The sequence below is a fragment of the Bos mutus genome, chromosome X, assembly GCF_027580195.1.
Source record: "Bos mutus isolate GX-2022 chromosome X, NWIPB_WYAK_1.1, whole genome shotgun sequence".
Lineage (NCBI taxonomy): Eukaryota > Metazoa > Chordata > Mammalia > Artiodactyla > Bovidae > Bos > Bos mutus.
The window spans coordinates 4347640-4366777 of NC_091646.1; positions in this window are offsets into that span (position 1 = coordinate 4347640).

Genomic DNA, 19138 nt, shown 5'->3' on the forward strand with positions numbered 1-19138 from the left:
TAAATAAACAGGGTGACAATATACAGCCTTGATGAACTCCTCTTCCTATTTGGAACCAGTCTTTTTTTCCATGTCCAGTTCTAACTGTTGCTTCCTGACATGCATACAAATTTCTCAAAAGGCAGGTCAGGTGGTCTGGTATGCCCATCTCTTTCAGAATTTTCCACAGTTTATTGTGATCCACACAGCCAAAGGCTTTGGCATAGTCAATAAAGCAGAAATAGATGTTTTTCTGGAACTCTCTTGCTTTTTCTATGATCCAGCGGATGTTGGCAATTTGATCTCTGGTTCCTCTGCCGTTTCTAAAACCAGCTTGAACATCAGGAAGTTCACTGTTCACATATTGCTGAAGCCTGGCTTGGAGAATTTTGAGCATTACTTTACTAGTGTGTGAGATGAGTGCAATTGTGTGGTAGTTTGAGCATTCTTTGGCATTGCCTTTCTTTGGGATTGGAATGAAAACAGACCTTTTCCAGTCCTGTGGCCACTGCTGAGTTTTCCAAATTTGCTGGCATATTGAGGGCAGCACTTTCACAGCATCATCTTTCAGGATTTGAAATAGCTCAACTGGAATTCCATCACCTCCACTAGCTTTGTTCATAGTGATGCTTTCTAAGGCCCACTTGACTTCACATTCCAGGATGTCTGGCTCTGGGTGAGTGATCACACCATCGTGATTATCTGGGTTGTGAAGATCTTTTTTGTACAGTTCTTCTGTGTATTCTTGTCATCTCTTCTTAATATCTTCTGCTTCTGTTAGGTCCATACCATTTCTGTCCTTTATCGAGCTCATCTTTGCATGAAATGTTCCCTTGGTATCTCTGATTTTCTTGAAGAGATCCCTAGTCTCGAAAACAGAAAAATAAGCAAAGAAGTATTAAAACATAAGATACACTCTACTTTTATTGATTCTCCATTACAATTTGTCCTTGAACTTTGAAAAAATTTATTTTGTTTCTATTTTTTTAAATTTTGTTTTATTTTTAAACTTTACATAATTGTATTAGTTTTGCCAAATATCAAAATGAATCCATCACAGGTATACATGTGCTCCCCATCATGAACCCTCCTCCCTCCTCCTTCCCCATACCATCCCTCTGGGTCGTCCCAGTGCACTAGCCCCAAGCATCCAGTATCGTGCATTGAACCTGGACTGGCATCTCGTTTCATACATGATATTTTACATGTTTCAATGCCATTCTCCCAAATCTTCCCATCCTCTCCCTCTCCCACAGAGTCCATAAGACTGTTCCATACATCAGTGTCTCTTTTGCTGTCTCGTACACAGGGTTATTGTTTCTAAATGTAATGTGAGAGAGGCCTTTTAAATGTCCATGTCACTATTCATTCACAAATTAAGCTTTTAGTGTACTTATTAGAACCCGGTTAAGAATATAAAGAAATTTACATCATGGTGCTCAATGTGTGCGAGCAGTTTAAGCCTATGAATAGCGAGACATTTTAATATAATGTCTTAAATAATGTTATTAAATATATTATTGCCATCATACTGTTGGCTGGAAAATAAACCTAGTCGTATGATTGAAATGCAACTATTCAAAGATTAAAAATGATTGCTTTTTTTCCAGGTGCAATTTGGAAACAGAGTTAACTGCCAAATGCCAGAAAGTACAAACCGTTGTTGTACAGTTTAAAAGATTTTTTTTTTTTGCCATCAATATAGAACATTTCATTTGAAGAAAAAGATGGTGGGACTTTCCTGGTGGTCCAGGGGTTAAGACTTCACCTTCCATTGCAGGCAGTGCAGCTCTGGTCCCTGGTTGGGGAGATAAGATTCCACCTGCCTTGTGGCTGAAAAACCAAAATATAAAATAGAAACAATATAGTAACAAATTAAATAAATGCTTTAACATGGTCCACATGAGAAAATCTTTTAAAAAACTGGTAATGGAAAATAAAATTAACACAGAATTTTATTCTCAACATTTATAAAAATTTCTAATATTCCATTTGTTCTTTTACTTCTTGCTGTTTAGGCTGTCCATTTGATTGGCTGGTTTGCTATAAGTACTTCTCATATACAACTAACAAAAAGCTTAAAGGCTGTTGATTTCTCTGCAGTTTTAGACTTATGAATGTGAGGGGGTATAGAGCTTTAATTTAAAGATAGTGCATTAATTTGAAATTCTTGTCTTAAGCCTGCAAAATAGAACACTAATATTAAACTGAATCACAGTTGGATCTTAAAAGGATTGTTGTTTTGGCAGATGGGTTCCTTACAGAATACAAAACCAAAAAAGGTATTTTAAACTTTAACAAAACAATTGTTTGATATAATCTTCAACTAGGAGAAGGGAGTATGTAAATAAATGCTGCTGCTGCTGCTAAGTCGCTTCAGTCGTGTCCGACTCTGTGTGACCCCATAGACGGCAGCCCACCAAGCTCCGCCATCCCTGGGATTCTCCAAGCAAGAACACTGGAGTGGGTTGCCATTTCCTTCTCCAGTGTCTGAAAGTGAAAAGTGAAAGTGAAGTCGCTCAGTTGTGTCCAACTCTGTGCGACCCCATAGATGGCAGCCCACTAGGCTCCTCCGTCCATGGGATTTTCCAGGCAAGAGTACTGTAGTGGGGTGCCATCGCCTTCTCCATTGTAAATAAATACCTGTAATCAAAAAGATCTCAGTTTTTGTCCTCCATTAAATAACTTGTAAAGCAACACAATCATCTCCAGAGAGTCATTTGGTTTAATGCAGGAAATTATTATTAGTTAAGCTATAATGGTAGAGGAGAAATTGAAGGAAATAACATTTAAGTGAGTGAAATAATAAAGCATTAAAAAATAATTGCACTATATCTTCATAGGTGTTTCCAGATAATAATGCCTTATAATTTTCAGATGTTGTAAAACAAATACATCAATCATTTTTCAGTGCAGCATGCAGCTACCTTCTAGAATTTAGAAGAATTTTAAATGTATAAAGCAACTACATGTAACAATTAGAAGCAATAAAAGAATGCCATAGGCAGTTAGAGCACACTAATGGACAATTGTTGTACACATGCCAATCCAACATCATTTTCTTTCATCTTTGGAAATACTGCTGTTGAAATGCTTACCATTCAACTGCAGATTTATTCATTCTAAACATATCAATTTTAACATTTTATTTATTTATTTATTTATCTTTTAACTTTACAATATTGTATTGGTTTTGCCATATGTCAACATGAATCCGCCACAGGTATACATGTGTTCCCCATCCTGAACCCTCCTCCCTCCTCCCTCCCCGTACCATCCCTCTGGGTCATCCCAGTACACATCAATTTTAAAGACTATATCATGTTTAAAATGTTTTATCCAAATTCAAATTTTCAAATGTAAATTCTTCAAATTTTATTTATCTGTCTTTAAACTCAGAATCTTGAATTGGGTCTTATTTATATTTTAACTAGTTAAAATGTCCTCATTTCCAAAATGTGCTCAGATTTAGCTGGACAAAGCATGGGTGGGGAAACATGAAAAGTTCCATTAGATTTAATAATACATTTCAGGTTTATAAAGCTTAAACTTTCTTTAAAAAATAATCACCACACATATGTTGAATGTGCATTTGGATTTGTGTGATTTTCTTTGAAACTGATGAGCTAGGTTAGTGATAGCAGTTTAATAAAATATAATGTGTTTGCATACATGAAATTGCTTTATGTAATTAATTCTTAAATTGATAACATCAGGATCTCTAATCAAACTCTCCAACTTGTACTGGCTTACACTTGATTTGCTTTAATATGGACTTAAAAAAAAAAAGTCTTTTCTTTTAAAAAAAAAAGAAAAACTATTGTGACTCCATTTAGAGCTGCCTGGCAACAGACAGGTAGGAAGGATTCCGAATTACTATTTTTCATTACTGGAAGGTCCCTTGGGACTACATTGGAAAAAATTTTGTCTACCCCAGATAAGAGTCTCCTGGTAGTTGTGCTCAGCAGCCCAGAATCATCGTATTGCAGCTATTGAATAGTTCCATACCATACGTTTCAAAGGATGGAAGATATATGTTACATTCCAAAGAATGGTGATGAAGAGCAGTAATATGCTAATGATGGAAAGTGGGAAATGTAAGAGATTAAATTATGTAGGATGAACAGTACCTTAGAATGGGAAAAATTACATAAGCCTCAGATGTGTTTGCTCTAGCCATATTGTCTGTTCAACACTAGATTGTGCAATTTCTCTTCACTATTAAACCAACCTTTGAATTCATAGGGCACATAAGCACATTTAAGAGAGAGAGTGATAGAGGCTAGTTAGCTTCTTTTTTGGCTCACGGTTAGTACATGCTCTATCCTGAGAAGTCATATTCAAAATTGATCTAGAGTAAGATTAACTAGAACCTGATTAATGTCTGTGGTTACCACTACAATTTTTTAAAAAATAAAACAAGATTCTGAATATAGTATCTTTAAAATAAGGAAATAAGGGGGAGAAGTGTATTTTTTTTTCATCTTGAGGGAGGGCCCTCCTCTTATAAGATAAAGCAACCAGAATATGCTCATTCTTGAAGTGGCTAAATAAGATATATGACATATGTTATCCACATGCACTTAACACGGAGTATAGTTTGTCAAAGAATGATGACATAGCTCTAGGGTAGGAGTAAGACCTTTAGAGCCCCAAAGCACTAAAAATAAAATTGTTCCCCATTTCCATCTCTGATATGTAATTAAAAATGAGTTTAAGGAAGTCCCATGGTGACTACCTAGATGATACGAAATTATTTTTAACAAGTGTTTTGGTGACTCTTTTGTTGGTGCCTTTAGCATGTGTATCTGCCTATTAGATAATTCAGTATTTAATTCTTAATATTACAGCTCAGTAGACTATGACCAGGCCAACTGTTCAGGTTAAGGGATAGAGTGAAAATGTGGGAATAGAAATATTTTCCATCGGATGTGCATGAATGCCTCGCTGATAAGCTGAGAGTTAAATGAAGTGAGAGAGTTAGCCATATGGGTAACTCAGGAAGGGTTTCCTAAGCCTCAGTTCAGTTCAGTTCAGTCACTCAGTCGTGTCCGACTCTTTGTAACCCCATGAATTGCAGCACGCCAGGCCTGTCAGCCTGGTGGGCTGCAGTCCATGGGGTCGCTAAGAGTTGGGCACGACTGTGAACGACTTTACTTTCACTTTTCACTTTCATGCATTGGAGAAGGAAATGGCAACCCACTCCAGTATTCTTGCCTGGAGAATCCCAGGGACAGAGGAGCCTAGTGGGCTGCCAACTATGGGGTCGCACAGAGTCGGACACGACTAAAGTGACATAGCAGCAGCAAGCAGGCCTCCCTGTCCATCACCAACTCCCAGAGTTCACTCAAACTCATGTCCATCGAGTCAGTGATGCCATCCAGCCATCTCATCCTCTGTCGTCCCCTTCTCCTCCTGCCTCCAATCCCTCCCAGCATCAGAGTCTTTTCCAATGAGTCAACTCTTCACATGAGGTGGCCAAAGTACTGGAGTTTCAGCTTTAGCATCATTCCTTCCAAAGAACACCAGGACTGATCTCCTTTAGAATGGACTGGTTGGATCTCCTTGCAGCCCAAGGGACTCTCAAGAGTCTTCTCCAACACCACAGTTCAAAAGCATCAATTCTTCGGCACTCAGCTTTCTTCACAGTCCAACTCCCACATCCATACATGACTACTGGAAAAACCATAGCCTTGACTAGACGGACCTTTGTTGGCAAAGTAATGTCTCTGCTTTTGAATATGCTATCTAGGTTGGTCATAACTTTCCTTTCAAGGAGTGTCTTTTAATTTCATGGCTACAGTCATTCAGGAGCCCCAAAAAATAAAGTCTGACACTGTTTCCACTGTTTCTCCATGTATTTCCCATGAAGTGATGGGACCAGATGCCATGATCTTAGTTTTCTGAATGTTGAGCTTTAAGCAAACTTTTTCACTTTCATCAAGAGGCTTTTTAGTTCCTCTTCACTTTTCTGTCATGAGGGTGGTATCATCTGCATATCATTCTTAGGGAACAGCAATTGTAAAAGTTTTATGGAGCCTATTTGAGATGATTGAGAATAGCAAGTGGTGAGAGTGAACAAGAAGAATGAGGGAAGAAATTTCAGGTAAGAAAAGCAATATGAAAAAAGCTCAGAGGTAACAGATGGCTCTCTGGCATCAGACTTTCTTTACTTCTGAAGCCAGACAGCCACCCTTAAAGGCCACTCAGACTCTTCAGTCTGTAGCTAAACCCATGTCAGTATTATCTGTATAAACATAGTTTTTTGATCTCTCTGAAGGTCACTGGGTAGATTGGGAACAACAGGGAACCCAGATGGCCAACATAAGTAACCTAAGGTTTACATGAAAGAGAAAAATGGACAAAAGCTAGCATTCTGAAAACAACAAGGCAAGTTGAAAAAAGACACTCTTTTGCTTTTTATGCACATGGCAAGAAATGCTGTGCTATCAATTCATAAAACTCACAATATGATTGTAATTATGCATAAGGTATACAGAAATTGATGGATTCTATTACAATACAAAAACTTGGGGAGTATCACACAAAGGAGACTAATCAATAGTAGAATCCATTGACAACACTGATATAGAACACATTTTTATTATCTCACAATGTTATTTGAGTACAATGACATATGGACATGATCAGTAGCTATAAGTCCAGAAAACAAGATTGAATGTATTATAAAATATTAGCAGAATCTATGGTCATATCATAGCCACAGCAGAGTAGTGAATTTACCATTTTAAAGCATCATCAGATAATCAGTTTGTCCAATTTTTGTCTTCACTTAATTGGGGACTGGATGGATCAAACTGACTAATTGCTCAGATTTAGAAGGTGTTATATAACATTATGTTAACATTAATCATGCCAAGTTCAAACAACTGGTGAAAACTGGTCAATGAAGTGATTTTAAAAAGTCAAATTGATTGACATTGTGAAGTTATAACCTAAATACCATCTTCCTCGATAGCTAATGTGTTTCAATAAAAAACATATTCACTTATGCAGATAAAAGCATGTATCTTTTGTTTTCCTTCTTGTATAAAGAATCTAGCACTGTCCTATAAAACCATCTTATATAATGCTTTGTACTTTTCCAACACTTTTATATGTATTTACCTTTTCAATGAGATCTCAGTGACCTTCCTATTTAAATGAAAGCCCTACTCCCCTTGTCTTGCTCTGCCTTGATTCCACACCTAGAGTCCCCTAACCATGCTTTATTTTTCTGCATACACTTATAACTTTCTACTATACTATATCAATTACATGTTTAATCTTTATTTTCTTCCTCCCCCATTTAATATATAAGCTCAATGGCAGCATGACTTGGTGAGTTGCCAGATGTCACAGGGAAAATTAGTGACAGTGAGAGCAAACTAAAGCATAGCATCCTGAACCTATATTTCCCCTAGAGAATCCAACGTCTATTTTGGCAATCATTCTCAATCTGGATACATATTGGAATCACCTCTGATGCTCTAAAAAATTATAATGTCTAGAAACTCCCCAAGAAATCCTGATGCAGATTCATTCTCTTGCCTCAATACATTCCATTTTTCAAACAAACATTTCAACAATATGGTGGATGGTATCAGATGGGACTGGATTCAAATCCTACTATCTGTTTTATCATAACAAGTTACTCAGCCTGTAAACCTGTTTCCTCAGCTCTCAAATAGGGATAATAGTGCCAAATTTGCAGGAGAAATGCAAGATCAAATAAGATAGTGGATATGAAAGAGTTTGACAAATAATATACATTCTCTATTCTACCAATTGCTACAATTTATATTTAAAATATTGCAGACAAGTATCACTCCTCCCTTTCTCTATGTGTTTTCTATGTCATACCATTTTTGTTCCTTAATTTCTTTTTTTTGTGCCTATTTTTTTCAAATGTGCTGTTTTAATTCCCTTCTAATTTCTTTTACTGTATATTAAAATTTTTCCTTACTAGATACTTTAAATTATTAAGTATTTATACATTGTATTATATCTATCTATAATTTAAGTTAATAGCAACTTAATACACAAAAATTTGCTCATATATAGCTCCATCCCTCCATTTTTATGTTTTTATAATCACAAAGTACTTTATTCTTCGTGTGCCATTAAAATAGATTAATACTTGTCTCTATGCATTTGTCTCTTAATTTATATGGAAGAAAGAGGAGCTATAATCCCAAAATATTATAATAGTTTTTCATATTTGCCTATATGAGTATTCTTTTCTTCTTCATATGGCTCCAAGTTACTGTCTAGCTCCATTTCATTTCAGCCTGAAGGACTCCCTATAGCATTTCCTATAGGGTAGGCCTACTAATGGCAAGCTCACTTGGCTTTGGTTTCTCCTTCATTTTTGAAGATCAGTTTGTGTATACAGACTTGCTTTTTATTGTTATTGTTGTTGCTGCTGCTGCTGCTGTTGTTTTATTCAACACTTTAAGTACATTGTCTCACTGCCTTCTGACCCCATAGTATTTCTGGTGATAAATTAGCTCTTAATCTAATTAAGGATTATTGGTATAATAATAATTATCAAAATTATTATTTGAGTTTCTTCTTTTTGCTGCCTGGAAGATTCTCTTTGTCTTTCAAAAATTTGGTTTTAATGTATCTTGGTGTTGTTCTCTTTAAAGTTTTCCTAGTTGAATTTCATTGGATGTATAGGTTCATGTCTTCCATCAGATTGTGATATTTTGACTACTGTATCTTTAAATATTTTTCTTTTTTTTTTTTTTTTTCCGTCTTTCTCCTCTTCTTCTGAGACTCTAATGGTTTATATATGGATATGTCTAATGGTGTCCTACAAATCTTATAGGCTCTATTTTTTTATTCTTTTATCTTTCTACTCAGGCTGAAAAATTTCAATTGACTTATTAAGTTTGCTGATTTTTTCTTCTGCTTGGTCAAATCTGATGTTGAATCCCTTTAATATATTTTTTTCCATTATTTATTTGCCATTTTAATTATCTATTTAATTGAAGGATAATTTCTTTACAGAATTTTGTGTTTTTTTGTCAAACATCAACAAGAGTCAACCATAGTACACGCATGTCCCCTGCTTCCCGAATGTCCCTACCATCTCCTGCCCCATCCCACACTTCTAGATTGTCACAGAACCCCTGTTTCAGTTCCCTGAGTCATACAGCAAATTCCCATTGGTTATCTATTTTACATATGGTATTATAAGTTTCCAATCAGACATAGAGAACAGACTTTTAATATATATTTTTAATTATTTTACTTTTCAACTCTAGAATTCCTATTTGGTTCCTTTATATCATTTCTATTTCTTTATTGATATTCTCTATTTAGTAAAATATTTTTCTCCTTTTTACTTTTTATTCTTTGTCTATTTCTTCCTTTAGCTCTTTGAATGTATTTATAACAATTGATTTAGTGTCTTTGTGTCCTGATACAAAGATCCAACTCATTGGAAAAGACCCTGATGATGGGAAAGTTTAAGGGCAGGAGGAGAAGCGGGTGACAGAGGAGGAGATGGTTGAATGGCATCATCAACTCAATGGACATGAGTTTGTGCAAACTTCAGGAGACAGTCAAGGACAGGGAAACCTGGTGTGCTGTAGTCCATGGGGTCACAAAGAGTCCAACATGACGTAGTGACTGAACAACAGTAATGTCTTTGTATAGTAGTTTCAACATCTGAACTTCCTCAAGGACAGTCTCTGTTAATATATTTCTGCCTATAAATGGACCAAATTTTTTTTTTCATGTTTCAAAAAATTTTTGTTAAAAAGTAATCATTTTGAATACTATAATGTAGAAACTCTAGAAATTAAATTCTCCCCTTTCTCCTGGGCTGTTATGTGCTATTTTGTGATTTTTGGATGCCTGTTTGGTGAATTTTCTGTATTAATTTTGTAAAATCTGTAATCTTTATTGAATGTGTTCACTGAAGGATCTGTTCCATTAGTTTAATATCAGCTAGTGATTTGACTGATAACTTGATAGTCTTAGAAGAAAGAAAAAAAAGAAAGAAAGAGGGAGAAGGAAGAAGGGAGGGAGGGAGAAAAAGAGGGAGGGAAGAAGGAATAAAGAAAGAAGAGAAGGAAAGAAAATAATGAGAACAAAAAGAAAAGGAAAGTTAAAAATAGAAACTTCCTAGTGTTGGGTCTGTATTGGAGAATTCCTTAATGCTTAGCCAGACAGTCAGCCAGACAGTTTACAACTCTGCCTTAGCTATGACTTCTTGCTTGCATGGTAAGGTAAGTCAGAGTTGAGTGCTTACTGTCTTCTCAGGTGTTTTGGAGGATGTTTCTGTCACTGGCCATGCCTTTGTCCATCTTCATTCCCTAGGATATGCAGATATTTTTCAAAGCCCTTATTCCTGGAAACATGTTTATCTCTACCTTGTTTCCTCCCAAGGTTTTTGGTCTGTTTTCTATTTTGACTGTTGTTCTTTGCCCTTATCAACAGTGGCTAATAAATTTACTTTATGCTGTTCAGAATGCTGCCTCAGTTCAGGTAAGGTTTTGTGGCAGATTAATGTAAGCCCTTAGACCCATCTCGTAGAGAGCCACTGAAGTGAAATGAAGTTGCTTAGAGCCACTGAAGTGAAATGAAGTTGCTCAGTCGCGTCCGACTCTTTGCGATCCCGTGGACTGTAGCCTACCAGGCTCCTCCATCCACGGAATTTTCCAGGCAAGAATACTGGAGTGGGTTGTCATTTCCTTCTCCAGGGGATCTTCCCAACCCAAGGATAGAACCCAGATCTTCCACATTGCAGGCAGACGCTTTACCATCTGAGCTACTGGAGAAGCCCCTAGAGAGCCACTGCTGCTGCTGCCGCTGCTGCTAAGTCACTTCAGTCGTGTCCGACTCTGTGCGACCCCATAGACAGCAGTCCACCAGGCTCCCCCGTCCCTGGGATTCTCCAGGCAAGAACACTGGAGCCACTAGACAGATCAAAACATGGGAATAGAATTCTTTGAGAATAAGTTCTGTGTGACTTCCTCTGATACCAGTAATCTGCAACAGGAATAAGTTCTGTGTGACTTCCTCTGGTACCAGTAATCCGCAACAGGAATATAGGTAGTTATCTTCAAAGTAGAGTGCAGAATGGGGAATGTTAACAGGGTAAGTTAAAATATCACAGAATTCTCACTTGAAATCATCACTTTATTTTTCTTCATTGAGTACTCCCCTGGTTGTTGCAAGTTTTTTTGTTTTTTTGTTTTTTAATTAAATTTCCAAGTTCTGAGTAACTGGATTCTGACAGTTTTCCAGCTTATTCATTCTGATTATGAAGAGATAGACTTTTGGGTTTTCCTACTCTGCTATTTTCAGTAACTTCATTTGATAAGAATCACTTTCAATCTATAGATTGGTTTGAATAGAATTTCCATTTTCACAATGTGAGCCTCTAAATAAGGACTGTGAATTTTCTCTCATTTCATTGAGACCATCTTTAATTTCTCTTAGCAATGTTTTGTAACTCTCACCTAATAAATCAGTCCTTTTGTTAAGCTTATGTCTTAGTATTTTTTCTTTTTCATTATATTTTGAATGAAATTATTTTCCTATTTTTATTTTCAGATAATTTATTGCTAGTATATAGAAATACTTTTGATTTTTATACTTGTATCCTGAAAATTTTATAAATTTATTTTTAGTCCTAATTGTATGTATGCATGAGAGTGTATTTTTTAAGGATTTTTTAAAATATAAAGAATCATACTAATGAATACTGCTTTTTTCTTTCTAATCTTCATACTTTTTTATTTCCATTTCTGTTTCTTTTCTGTCTTTTTTCTGATTGGACTAAGTAAAATCACCACTATAATGTTGAATAGAAGTGACAGAAGAAGACATTTTTGTCATCTTTATTTTGTTATCAACCTTAGGCAGCATGCAATCAGTCTTTCACCATTAAGCATGATATTGGTTGTAAGTTTTTAACAGATGCCTTTTCTTGTGTTAACCAACTTCCCTTCATTTTCTAGTTAGTTGAGGTTTTATTATGATTTAGTGTCAGATTTTGTCAATTTTTTTCTCTTTATTGAGAAAATAATGTGGTTTTGTCTTATTTTATTAAAAATATATATTACATTGTTTTTCTGAGGTTAAAACAGTCTCATATTCCAGGGATTACTGGTAATTCTATGTATTTTTTTTAATCTTGTGGATTCAGCTTTATAGAATTTTGTTTAGAATTTGTGTCTGTATTTTACTATTTGTTTTCTATATGTTTTACATCCTTTTGTTGCTATGTTTTCTCTTTAACTGACTTCCATTTTGTTGCATAAATTTGTTGTTGTTGTTGTTGTTGTGTTACTTTAATTCCAATTTAATATTCTATTTGTTTCCTTTTAATATTTTTTTTCAGTTGTTTTTCTACTATCGGGTGTACGTCTTAGTTGGCCTAGGCTGTCATAACAGAATACCATATAATGAGTGGCTTAAACAACAGAAACCTACTTTCTCATAGTTCTGGAGTATGGACGTCTGAAACCAGGATACCTGCATGTCTGGGTTCTGGGGAGAGCATTCTTCCTGGCTTGCATACAGTCATTTTCTCACTGTGTGTTCACATGGTCTTTCCTCAGTGTGTGCACAGGGTGAAAGAGTTAAATATCTCTCCCATCTTCTTTAAAAGCCACTAGTCTTATTGTAGTAGCACCTTACTCTTATAATCTCATTTTATCTCAGTCATTACAAAAATTACTTCCCTATCTCCAAATATAGTCATATTGGTGGTTAGGGCTTTATCACAAGAATTTGGAGGGGGCGCAGTTTAGGACATAGTGGTTTGCAATATTCCTTTATACTTATTACAATTTACTTAAGATTGATGCTAACTTAATTTCAGTAAATGTATATAGTTTTCTCCAATGTAGCTCCTCTGTATTATTGTCATATATATGTTTATATATTATAAAGCCAATGACTTAGTTTTATAGTTATTGCCTCATACAATTGTCATTACAAGTAATTATGATAAGAAAAAGTAAATCATACATTCATACTCTTTTATATTTACACAGTTACCTTTACCAGTGCTTTTTATATCTTTGTGTCATGCTATTTCTTTTTATCTTGAAGGACTTCCTTTATTATATTTCACAAAGCAGATCTGGTAGGTACAAATTCTCTCAGTCTGTATTTATGCAGGAATGTCTTTTTTGAATCTTCATTTTAGAAAGAAATTTTTGCTGGATATAGAATAGTTGTCAGGCAATATTTTTCTTCCTGTACATTGACTATGTCAACTCATTGCTCCTGGCCTCCATTGTTCCTGATTAGAAGTAATCTGTAATCTTACTTTGGTATGTAATAAGTTTTTTCTCTTTGCCCCATTAACAGCTTTTCTGTGTCATTGTCTTTCTTTTCTCTTTTCTTTTTTCCATTTCTAGCCCCATTTCTAGCCATGCATCAGGTAGGATCTTAGTTCCCTGATCAGGAATCAAACCTGCATCCCCTGCAGTGGAAGCATGGAGTCTTAACCACTGGACTGCGAAGGTAGTCCCTGTGCCTTTTTTTTATTATTATTAACTTTTATTGGAGTATAGTTGTTTTATGAGGTCCTAGTGTCCTTGTCTTTCAACCCCTATTTACATATCTCTAGGCATGAGTCTATTTATGCTTATATTATTTTGATTCAGTTGAGTTTCTTGGATGTGTAGATATTTTTCCTCAAATTTGTGAATGTTTTGGTTATTATTTTATTCAACTATTATTTCTGCCATTCTTCTCATTCTAAGAATTTCATTATGCACATGATGGTATGGTTTCCACTTCTCCTCGACCAATCCTTGTAGGCTGCAAGCAGGAACCCCATCCTCTCCCTGCAGTTTTCATCCTTGGCTTCACACTGGGATCACCCTGGTGCCCTTTGAACCACTAGGAACTGATTGAGACCATCCTCAGATGTGTTGGTTTGACTGGCTGGGATGCCTGGGCATCACGATTGCTTCTAATTCCCCAAATGATTCCAGTGGATGGCCAAAGTTAGGTGCGACTGCTGTAGTCCCCCATATAATACCCCAAACCCCTATCCCTGCCTGGAGGCCCTGTCCTCACCCACACAGAATCCCCAGCCCTCGCCCCTGTAGCTAACTCTGCCCTCAACCTGACCCTCACCTCTTTGGTCCTCCACCCATCAGTGTGTTGATCCTCATTTGCTCTCTCCCTCAGATTGCTGGCAAAAGGGCAGGGACCCAGTGTACCAACTGCCAGACAACCACCACTGCATTGTGGCGGAAAAACGCCAACGGGGACCCCGTGTGCAATGCCTGCAGACTCTACGACAAGCTACACCAGGTACCCCGGGGCCCTTGGAGCCTCCCTCCTCTCCTTCCTCCCACTTCCCTTCCTTGCCCTCCTGCCTTCTCCATTAGTTATCTTCTTCCTTCTTCCTCGACCCACCCTCCTCCATCCCCCATTCCCTCCCACCCCTCCCTCCAGCTCTCCTCCCGCTACTGCCTCCCTCCTGCCCCCTCCTCCCTTGGCCATCAGCTAATCTCCACTCCCCTGCCCTAGACCAGGGGCAGATTCCATCAACCTGAGAGGCTTTCCCAAGCTCAGAGCCTCACAGCCTCAGGACTCTTGAGGACAGACAACACCAGTGCCGCATCAGGGGCGCACTCCCTACTCCTCAAACCAGTTCCCTGTCCTTAAGAAGTAGGGTGGAGAGGGCATCCCTGGAGGAGTCCCAGAGGCAGGATGTGGAGTTGAGAAACACCCACGGCCTCCCTCTGGGCAGGTGAACCGACCACTGACCCTGAGGATGGATGGTGCCGAGACTCGAAAGCGTAAGGCATCTGGGAAAGGGAAAAGGAAACGGGCATCGAGCCAAGGAGCTAGAAGAGCCACAAAAGGAACATCTGGCAGCTTCCTGGTGGAGGCTGGGGGCAGCAGTAGCAGGAAGTGTGGGGTGGTGACCTCAGGCTTGACACTGGGGCCACCTGATACTGCCCATCTCTGCCAAGGCTTGGGCCCCGTGGAGCTGTCAGGGCCTGTTAACCGCATACATCGTGCCTTTCCCAGGACCCCTGTTGGGCTCACCCACAGGCTCCTTCCCCAAAGGCCCTCTGCCTCCCACCACCACCACCACTGTGGTGGCCCCACTCAGCTCATGAGGGCACAGAGCACGGCCTCAGGGCAGGGTCTGGTGTTCTTTCCCCATTTCTAGCCAGCAGTGTGTCCCACTCAACCTTCTGGGACCCAGAAAAACCTTGGGCTGGATCTTCAAAACTTCTGTAAAATAAAACCACCATTGTCCTGAAAATGGAGGTGTGAGTCTGTGTGGGACTGGGGTGTGTGTGTTTATCTGTGTCCACATCAAGGCTCTGTTCATCCTTCTGTATTTTCTGTTCTTTGTATTAGATATTCCTTACTGCTTTATCGTCAACTCCAGTGATTCTTTCCACTGTTCAGCTCAAATATGCTATTGAGCCATTCTAGTGAATTTCTCACTTCAGTTATTGTACTATTCAAATACAAAATTTGCATTTGGTATTTTTAAAATAAATTTTGTTTTTATAGTAATATCCTTTATTGAGTCATTGTCAACACAGGTTCCCTTAATTTTTAAAGCATAGTTTTCTTTATTTCTTTGAACGCATTTATAATATATGCTTTGAAGTTTCTTCTACTAAGTTCAACATCTGAACAACATTAGAGACAGTTTCTCTTGACTACTATCCACCTCCCTTGCCACGGCCGCCAAGTATGGGTCCTATTTTCCTGTTTATTTGCATGTCATATAAAGTTTTGTTGAAAACTGATTATCTTAGAAATTTTAGCCTAGTTGTCTATGAATTTGGATCCCTTCTATGGACTTTTTGTTGTTACTAGTTTTCATTTGTTTGTTCTATTTGGTTACTTGCCCAAGCTAATTCTGTAACGTCTGTATTCATTGATGTCTCTGCTCAATTTTTTTATGGTGTGTTTTAATTTTTTAATTTAATTTTATTTTGAATTGGGGGATAATTTCTTTACAACATTGTGATGGTTTCTGCCATACATCAACATGAATCAGCCATAGGCATACATATGTCCCCTCCCTCTTAAACGTTCCTCCCACTTCCTTCCCCAACCCACTCCTATAGGTTTTATCTTTTAAAAAGTATTTTATTTTTTTTTAAAAAATATTGTTTTCATAGGAGATTATCTCTGTGCCAGCATAACTTAATGGTAAATCAGTGGTTGATCAAATTTTATGTTTAATATTTTTAAATTAATGAAATGTCCACTCTTTGCTAATATATCTGAGTGTTGATTGGGGTACACATTCAAATTTCAGGCAGTGAACAAGTCAGTACTTGTAAAGTCAGTTCTTTCTGGGTACACAAAGCTTCATTTTCAGCTTAGGATGAGAAGCCTTCCCTGATTGTTTGTCAGCAAGGTTACAGTTGGCTTTGACAATACCTCTGGGCATGAGTTTTTATTCTGTTTGCTCTAAATCTAGAGAGCTGCCTTCCAGCATGAGACTGACTAGTCTTCATAGTCTACCTTGCACTCGTAGAGCTCTCAAAAATGGATCTGGGGCTTGAAGATTGGTAGAGCGCAGGTTAAAAGCCATGTATTCCTATTGTCCTTATTAAGATTTAGTTGTTTTTCTTGAATAAACTTTTTTCAATATGCTATATATGTTTGGTCAATTTCCAGAGTCCTGAAATACTTGGTTTTGATAAATTTGTCCAGTTTCATCACTGCTTTCTACTGAGCTCCTGACTTTGCCATTCTACAAGTCAAGTAGCATACGTCTTCTTGTTCCATTTGAAGGACAAAATGATGAGTTATTATCAAATGGTTATTTCAACTTAGTGGACATGACTTGATTGAATAATTTGTCATAGTGGTTAAGAGTTAGTATAGCAATTGATTTCTATATTCTCCATTTCTGCATATGAATATCTAAAATTTCATTGTGGTTTCACACATTTCAGACCTTATAATGTTATACCCAAGGATATTTTTGGCAACAAGAATAACTTATAGGCCTTTATAAAATATGTCTTCTTTTCCAAGACTTCCAAGATTTTGTTTCTTTGCTTTTTTTTTTTTTTTTTTGCTGTGTTGCTGTAGGCTTGGAGAAATATCTGACACTCTAAGAATTTGCAAATATGTAGTTGGAACTAAAATATGCAAGGCTTTTTAAAATCTTCTGCCAAATTTTGCTACTTCAGTCCATAAAAAGTTGAAGGTAATAATTTAATAATAATACTAATATAAAGCTAAAAGGGATCCTACTGTTTTCATAGTCTAGAAAGCATCTTCTGCTAGTAAGTCTGTCCATGAAAAACTTTTAAAGAACCAATTAGAATGTTATAGCCTAGAAAACTTTCCACACTACAATGGATATAGTATGAAGGAAAACTGAAAATAAATCTGGAAACAAAGATTAAAAAAGTAGGCTTATTTAGGCTCTTCAGGTATTGCTCCAGCATTTTTCCACATAGAAATAGCCTAGTTCTACATTGTTGTATTGTTTTTAACGTGAGAGTCTGGACTTATTATTTATTTCCTGTTAAGCTGGGTATTCTTTGGAAGGACTGATGTTGAAGCTGAAACTCCAGTACTTTGGCCACCTGATGCGAAGAGCTGACTCATTTGAAAAGATCCTAATGCCAGAAAAGATTGAGGGAGAGAAGAGAAGGGGACAACAGAGGATGAGATGGTTGGATGGCATCAGCGACTCAGTGGACATGAGTTTGAGTGAACTGCGGGAGTTGGTGATGGACAGGGAGGCCTGGTGTGCTGCGGTTCATGGGGTTGCAAAGAGTCGGACACAACTGAGCGACTGAACTGAATTGAACTGAGCAGTGAACAAATTGCTCTAGAAACAATGGATCATTTTTTTGTAGGGGAAAATAGTTTGCAGAAAGAAACTTTTAACATAGTAATTCTAAAACGAAAAACACAACCAACCTGTTTGTATTGCCCACTATAACTGGTGAAGCCAATTCAAGAAAAAATAATGAAGACTTTATTTCAAACTAATTAATGAAAGTCCATTTCTGGGCCCCTTAATTCTACTTTTTATTCCATATTATCTATGTGGCTTTAACTTTCACTACTAGGTGCGATTTTTCTAATTGTGAGTGAATGACATTTTGAATTTTAGAATTACAGAGTTATCACTGTTATCCATTTAGTTAAGAAAGCTAACATATGTAAACGTCTATGCCCTCCACCATGGACAATTGTAAAGCAATCTTTTTCAGGGGAATGGTTAAAACAAGATTTCTATTTCCATTCCAGATGAATGCCTTTTAAGTATAGGGCACCTTTAATAAGCTCTCAAGAAATCATGACTGTAGGTGATTAAGGAGATTTTTAAGGTTTGTAGTTCAAAGTTGTCAAACTAAACTATAATATGGGAAAATTTCTCTCTCTCTCCCTCTTTCTCTCTCTCTCTCTCATAGCATGATTGTGTGTGCTCAGTCGTGTCCAACTCTTTGCAACCCCAGGGACTGTAGCCTGCCAGGCTCCTCTATCCATGGAGTTTTTCAAGCAAAAATACTGGAGTGGGTTAACATTTCCTATTCCAGGGGATCTTCTTGACTCAGGGATCAAACCCGAGTCTCTTGCATCTCCTGAACTGGCAGGCGAATTCTTCCCCACTGCACCACCCGGGACGCCCTCTCATAACATAGGGGCTAACCATTTTGCCTCTGTTTCTGTCTGCCATGTAGCCCTGCCTTTGTCTCTCACTGGCTGTATTAACTTCTATCTCAGCTTTCCTCCTCTGTAAAATGAGGAAAATAGTACGTACCTAACACGTAGACTGTCATGGCATCTGGTCCCATCACTTCATGGGAAATAGATGGGGAAACAGTGGAAACAGTGTCAGACTTTATTTTGAGGGGGCTCCAAAATCACTGCAGATGGTGACTGCAGCCATGAAATTAAAAGACACTTACTCCTTGGAAGGAAAGTCATGTCCAACCTAGATAGCATATTCAAAAGCAGAGACATTACTTTGCCAACAAAGGTCCGTCTAGTCAAGGTTATAGTTTTTCCAGTGGTCATGTATGGATGTGAGAGTTGGACTGTGAAGAAAGCTGAGCACCGAAGAATTGATGCTTTTGAACTGTGGTGTTGGAGAAGACTCTTGAGAGTCCCTTGGACGGCAAGGAGATACAAGCAATCCATTCTAAAGGAGATCAGTCCTGGGTGT